This window comes from Athene cunicularia (assembly GCF_003259725.1).
Source record: "Athene cunicularia isolate RWA chromosome 4 unlocalized genomic scaffold, athCun1 chr4_part3, whole genome shotgun sequence".
NCBI classification, from domain to species: Eukaryota; Metazoa; Chordata; class Aves; order Strigiformes; family Strigidae; genus Athene; species Athene cunicularia.
The window spans coordinates 8,704,709-8,711,516 of record NW_020799100.1 but is presented as its reverse complement, the minus strand read 5'-3'; positions in this window follow the sequence as shown (position 1 = coordinate 8,711,516).

Sequence of the window (6,808 nt, the reverse complement as noted above, 5' to 3'; positions counted from 1 at the left end):
AAAATTAACAGAAACTGGCTCCTCAAATCCAGTCAATGGCTTTGAAGAATCAACGGGGGGGTGGGGGGTGGGGGGGGCGTGTAATATGTAGTATCAAAGGGTAGGGATGAGTTGTATGGTTAACTGCATCACATGGGAGTTACTTGTTTGTTTGTGTGTTTCTTTCTGTCTTTAAATAAAAAGGAAGTGGGGGAGAGGAAGACAACAACAACAACAACAATAATAATAGGGATTGATTATGGTGGTGATTGATGATGATGATGATAATAATACCCAGTGCGCTTTAAACACTGTAGAAGATTTTATAATGGTAACTGGAATTCTCTGACTGAAGTCAAGACTCAGATCTTTTCTGGCATGATAATACAATTTAGCAAATCATCATTGGCTGGAACACATTTATTTTTAAGTTTGGCAATTTTCTCATGTTATTCTCTTAAGAGAAGCTTTTAGATAGCTAGTAAGAAAGAAAAAAAAATAATTAAAATGTCATGAATGAAAATGGTGAGTACTTTCAACCATTCAAATGACAGCTCTCTTAATGTTGACCTTTTTTAGAACATTAAAAAGCCTGAGCACTTTGAAACAATTTCCCCCAAATGGACTTAAAAAGCATTTTTAATTTAAGACTGGTCCTTTCCTTAATTTATTACAAATATTTATGAACTGCTGTTCTTATTAAGAATTGGTAATATCCAATAAAATTTAGAGGCAACAACTTAAAAATTGATGAGGAAAATATTTAATCCAGAAAAAGAATTCTTAGAACTCATAGACACAGGAGATAGCTGAGGAAAAGCTTAATTGGATTCACTGAAATATTAAATGAGTACATGAATGAAAATATCCATGATTCCATAGGACTGGATCAACAGTTCACCTTCAAGAATTTGTCATCATTCTTTTAGGTGGGATTCCTAAAAAATGCATTGTGTATGGGTAACACATTCTGTTTTCCCAGTCTTATCTAAGATAAAAACTTCTGCCATATTTATCTGAAAAAAGAGATACTTTTAACCTCTTGATGACAACGGTCCTTGGTCCCATTTTGCAGATTGGGAAACTGAGGCTCAGGAGATAATGCAGTTTGCCCAAGGTCAGCAGCACAGTCAAACACTGGCCCTTGCTCCCTCCGTGTCAGGAACTGTCTGCTCCATGTCCATGATGTGGTACCAGAAGAGATCGCCCCTTGCTTGGTGGGAACATGCCTCTTGTGCCCTGCAGTGCAGGGGCCCCAGGTACACTCACCTCCCTCCCTGAATCCACCTGCAGCAGTTTGGCAACATCGAGAACAATGGGCCTTATTTGAAGAAAGTCGCATCACTGATGCAGGCAGCTCTCTCAGTCCCACTTCCTTTTTTATGATTTTAAACACGCTCTTATCTCTCTTACAGGAAAAAACTCTTCCCTAGAAAGACTCCCACAACAACAGATAAAATAGATTGTTTTGAGGACGAGTGAGACTGATTATGTACAAAGTATTTTTCCTTTAGCCTCTTTCAATATTTGGAGGTGATGTTTGTTGCAATGCAGAAAAGTACATGTGAACTGAAATGAGAGCTTTGACAGTATTGTTCCCCTTTCAATTAAGCAGCTCCTGCCTTCTCAGACAACCCATGGTTGGTAGGAGCATTTTACTCAGCTTTTCTCCTGACCTCTAGCTTAAGGGTTTTATTTCTACGGAGTAAAATGAGAGTGAGTCCATACTTAGGTGCCAAATTGGGGTGAAAGACACCACAAAAACATGAAGAATGCTCAACGTTACCAGAATTAAGTCTAACTAAACAAGTCATGGCAAACAGGGTAAACTCACACTGTAAGGTGGACTTTCACACAGAAGGCAGCTATAAACTGAGTGTGGCCTGCAAATCAATCAGCCCCCTGCCTCTACATAATGAGACCCTTTTCTTTATTGCATTTTTATAGACTTATAAAACCAGCATAGGATGGATTATATGGGCCGTCTGTCTACCCTGTGCATCTGTCGCTATGCTATTGGTGTTCACCCCCATAGACCAGGATAGTACTTGGCAGAGGTTGGAACTTAAGGGAATATAGAGGTGATTAGAAGACTTTTAAATAATTAACAAAACAACAACAGACATACAACCTCCTCCCCACTAACACACTGAATTCCAACAATATCAGTTTGTAAAAAGGACTGTAAAATCAAAATGAGTCAACAGGAAAGCTTCTCTACAAATGCAGCACGACACTTCAACAGCCTTTGTGTGAGTATGCATGTGAATGTCACTCCTAATTCATGTTAAAAGCACAGACAATTTCTCAGAACTCTAAATGTAACATAATTACTTTAAAAAAACAAGTTATGTCTATTTGGGTAGAATTATTTCAAAGTTCTAGGATAATGACTTCATTTAACATGCATTACACAAAAGACATTTTTGGAGCTATTCCCATAGAATCAAAGCTTTCCTGTTCACGTAACTCATTTTTGTGATTCTTTATTTTGTCAGTGTTGCTGTAAACAATGTGCTGCCCATGGCAGGGAGGGGAGAGGAGAGATTGTTTAAGGAAAAATAGTCATCCCTCCACAGAATTTTGTAGTTACATTTACCAGCTGCATAAGTGTTCTGATAAACTGCCAAAAAGGGTCACTATAAAGCAACACTCCTTTAAAGTTTTAATCCCTATTAAAGGAAATTATCTGGACTCTTTCCAGAAACATTTTGGGGGGGAGAAAGGGGCAAAAGCTTCCGCAGAAGATCAAATGTTGTTGATTATAAATTCATTACCAGCATAGTTGCTAACTTCAGTAAATTAACAAGGAACTTTTATTACATCCAATCAAGCTCTTGTTAAAGATAACAAGTTCTTTTCATTCCTTGTATTTGTATAACAGTCACTTTTCTGGAACTCATCAAAGCTTGTTGGGAATCCATGCCAAAGTACCACTCTCTCTTTTAACAGCTTTAAAAAAATTAATGAAACCTTATGATCACAGAGAAAAAGCACTGATTATGTTAAAATATTCCCAGATAAAAGATTGGGAATTATGAAGAAATCTGCCCCAGTATCAGCAAAGAGGCTGATATTCAACAGCAGGAAAGTCCTAAAATGATGAGTTTTTCACACTTGTTTTTTATTGTTTTGTTTCTAGAGAAAAAGCTTAGCTAAACAGACTCTTTATCAGATCTGACATAACAAAGATCCATTATGGTTTCCTTTTAGAGCAGGCTTTCACTCAAATATTAATTGCTAAAAAGCTGTTTAACATAATCAGTTTAACCATATGATTATGTTAAGAATCATTTCTTTATCAAATAATCAAAACTGGGAGGGAAGAATGTTTTGCTTTGAAGCTTCTCACTAATAATACATTTTACAGCAAGTTAAGAATTTTCTAAAAAATAACTACTTCAAATGCAAATATCTTGGTGACAGGCTATTGCACTGAGATCCCTTTCTTACATGCCATGATCTAAATACATATTTTTCATCCATTTGTCTGCTGTCCAAGATTACTAGTGATGAAATAAATCTTTCTGGAAAATATTTAAGAAAGTTCCCGTGCCCACTGAAATCAATGTCTAGACTGGATTCATCTAATATGAGAAGTTTTCATATAAAACTTATAAAATTATCCCTACAATGAAGTATGATAAAAGCATATAGAATTGATGAGATTAATCACTTAATAAAAGGCAATGCAAAACAGCTTTTCTCAGTCCCACCCTCTAACAGTACTAAAAGAAAATAAAACCTTATGGATAATATGTCTCTTTTTAGGTAGGTCAACTAAAAATCCTTCTATATACAGTAAGATATTTCCACAACCTCTTTTTTTTTTTTTTTTTTTTTTCTACAGTCAGTAGCATATTGCTTATTGCTTGTAGCCCTTTGTTCTAACAAGATATTTAAGTATGAGCTTTTACTGAAATGCAGTTCTTTTGTTTATTTCTTTTCTATGTCTGTTGGCCAAAATGTAATACTCATGCACAGAGAAGCTGAACATGAAGATGGTCATTTCTTCTCCTCCCAGCAGGACACAAGTTGTATCTGGGCAGCTTTCCATTGTCTGTTGTCCCGGCATAGAAGTGTTTGAAAATCTTCTGTAGAGGCACAGTCCAAAAGTCAAGAGGTGAAGCTGAGAGAGCAGCCACCTGCAGTCTTTTTATATCTGCATAATATCAAATACATTCAACTTAAAATGTTCTTGGACAGCTCTAGCATCCTGTAATTATCATGTAATGCATCCCTCCTCCCTGAAGCAGTCTAAGGTTCATTGGCTCTGGTTAGATAAAAACAGTTGTCATTAATAAGACTGACATTATGTAATGACCTGATACAAGGCCTACAGAGCAGCACTGTGGTTCAAAGCACAAGAACTCATTTGCCTCAGGAGATTCAGTGCTGAATGCTGCCACTGATTTTCTGTGGAGCCTCAAGCAAGTCACTTCATCTTTGTGACATCTCCTTTGTGCTGTGCAGACTGAGAAGGAAAGAGCTCTTGTGTACTGCTGCTGGTCTGGGGCTGGTTCAGCCCTTGCTCTTAGCCTAGGTCTCAGCCATCTCAGAACATGCACAGAGCAGCTCTTTCCTTGGCATCTCCCTGCTAGTAGCAGTTACAGCATTGGCCGTGCTGTGTTTGCTCTTCTGTCTAGGCCTGTTCCTCTGCAGTCTGTTAGGGCCCACTCCCAAATAAACCAAGCTGTATACTTGGACAGTGGCAAGTATTGTGGTAACTTGCAAGTACTGTGGTACATGAGGAGAGAAAAGCCCTGGATAAAATATGAGGCTTAAGAGTTGAAAACACCCAAGCACCCCACATGTTTCACTGAACATGAAAAAAACCTAGCTAAAGTTGAACTGAACTATATTGTATTGGCATTTCTGAAAGATGAAGGGTGCCCTGCGGAACCATGACACAACATACTACCCTGTTACCACAGCACTGGTTTTTTCCTACAACTTAGAAATTCTCTGCAGAACACAGCAAAGGCAAGACCCAGCTTCAACAAGCGATGTCCTTCCTACCCAAGGGTAAATGCTCACAATGAGACCTAGGAAGGAGAATACAGAAACAACAGATAACTAATCTCCCAAAAGACAAAGGAGCGAAAAGAAGTTGTCCAGAAAATATGAGGGATTGATGATGGAAGACGAGTCATAGAGAAAGAAGACAAGTAGACTGTATTTATAAAAAAAATCGCTCTTAAAGGACCATATAATGAATTGGCCCTGTGTGCCAGAAACTGCCACAAATTAGCTATGATTCTTCTCTAACCTGTGTTTAAACAAACCTGACATCATCTAAATTTGATGGTACATGTTCTATAATGCCAAGTAAATTCAGTCAGCTTTCTCTTTAGAAGCAGACTCTTGCTCTAGCATCAGTCGAGGCTGACAGGTGTGCTCCTTGGATGGGGGACTGTGCTGTTCTTTAATGCAAGCAAAATGTCAGGAAAGCAACGCTGCCACAGTTAGTGTGGGAAAAATATATTGAAGATCTAGTCATAGTAGTAGGCAAAAACACTAGCAAAAACTATGCAATTCCCCAAACAAAATACAACATGAAGATTTGGTTTCTGTATTAAAAATTTAAACTGTTACCTCTTATTAACAGAAAATATAAAATAATTAGTTATACAGTAAGATAGGTAACAGCACCCATACATATATTTCCTCCTTTGAACCATAGATTTATTGGCAGATGCAGGATACGTAAGTATGCTAAACCTTGTACAAGTCAGAAACAACAATCTCTACCATTGATAGTTATCATGTGTTCAAATGCTGATTGAAATTTGAACATCTAAAACTGAAAACTAACCTTACTAGTTACGGAAAAAAGTTTCCTTCTGGTACCAACAGCAATTACACATCATTAAATATAAGCTAAAGCTCCTGTGTTGTTTTTTTTCTCCTTTCTTTGTTTGCTTTGTTTCTGTACTTGCCTTTCATCCCATTAAATTCATTGGCCAAATTAGTCACTGTTATCTGTTTTAAGAATCAGTTCATAATTAACCAAATGGAAAAAAAAAATCAGGTTGTTTCCAATTCCCTAAAACCCAAATCTTATCCACCCACTCCAACATCTGCAGATGGTAAGCACAGTATGTCTCTTCATTAATACCAATAATGTTAGTTGTTAATATCTACATACAGTAATCTTTTGATCTATACTGAAACTATTTGTATGGCCTAGTTCTGAACTCATTGCTAAGGCAAAACTAATTCTTGAATCAAAGAGAGCTAAGCTCAATTAAAGGCTACAAGGAAAGAGCTCTTATTTTGCTCTTGGCACTAACTGCACTGGAAGCATCCCCTAAGAAGTAGCAGTGTTATGGGAATATATGCCTTTGTATTCAGCAGCTGCAAGAAGGTGTCTCAGCTCTGTGAGTCAGCCCTGTTTTGGTAAAGCAACTACTGGTGGCAATATATGAAGACATTTTGTGGAGCCAACAGGTTTTAGTAGGAACTGGTTCTGTTCTGCTACAGTTTTGAATGTCTCTTACCCTTTCAGAAGGGACATAATTAAGCAGCAATAAAGTGTGAGAGATATTAAGGAGTGTCTGTCTCAAGCATTCAAAAAATAAATCAACTCCTCCTTCCTTAAAGAATGAGTCAAATCAAAATACTCTTTTTAATTGACCTTGGACTTTTTAAAAATAGATTTTAAGTCTTTGAGGTTTGTGTTTCCAAGCTTTTCTCATAACAAGGGTCTCAAAAACTTATTTTGAAAACTAAGATGCTTGCAGAATCAAATTATTCTAGTAGATGAGGCTTTAGGCAAAAAATACTAAAACTCATTAAAAAATTATTAGCTATTTCTGTATGTCCTACA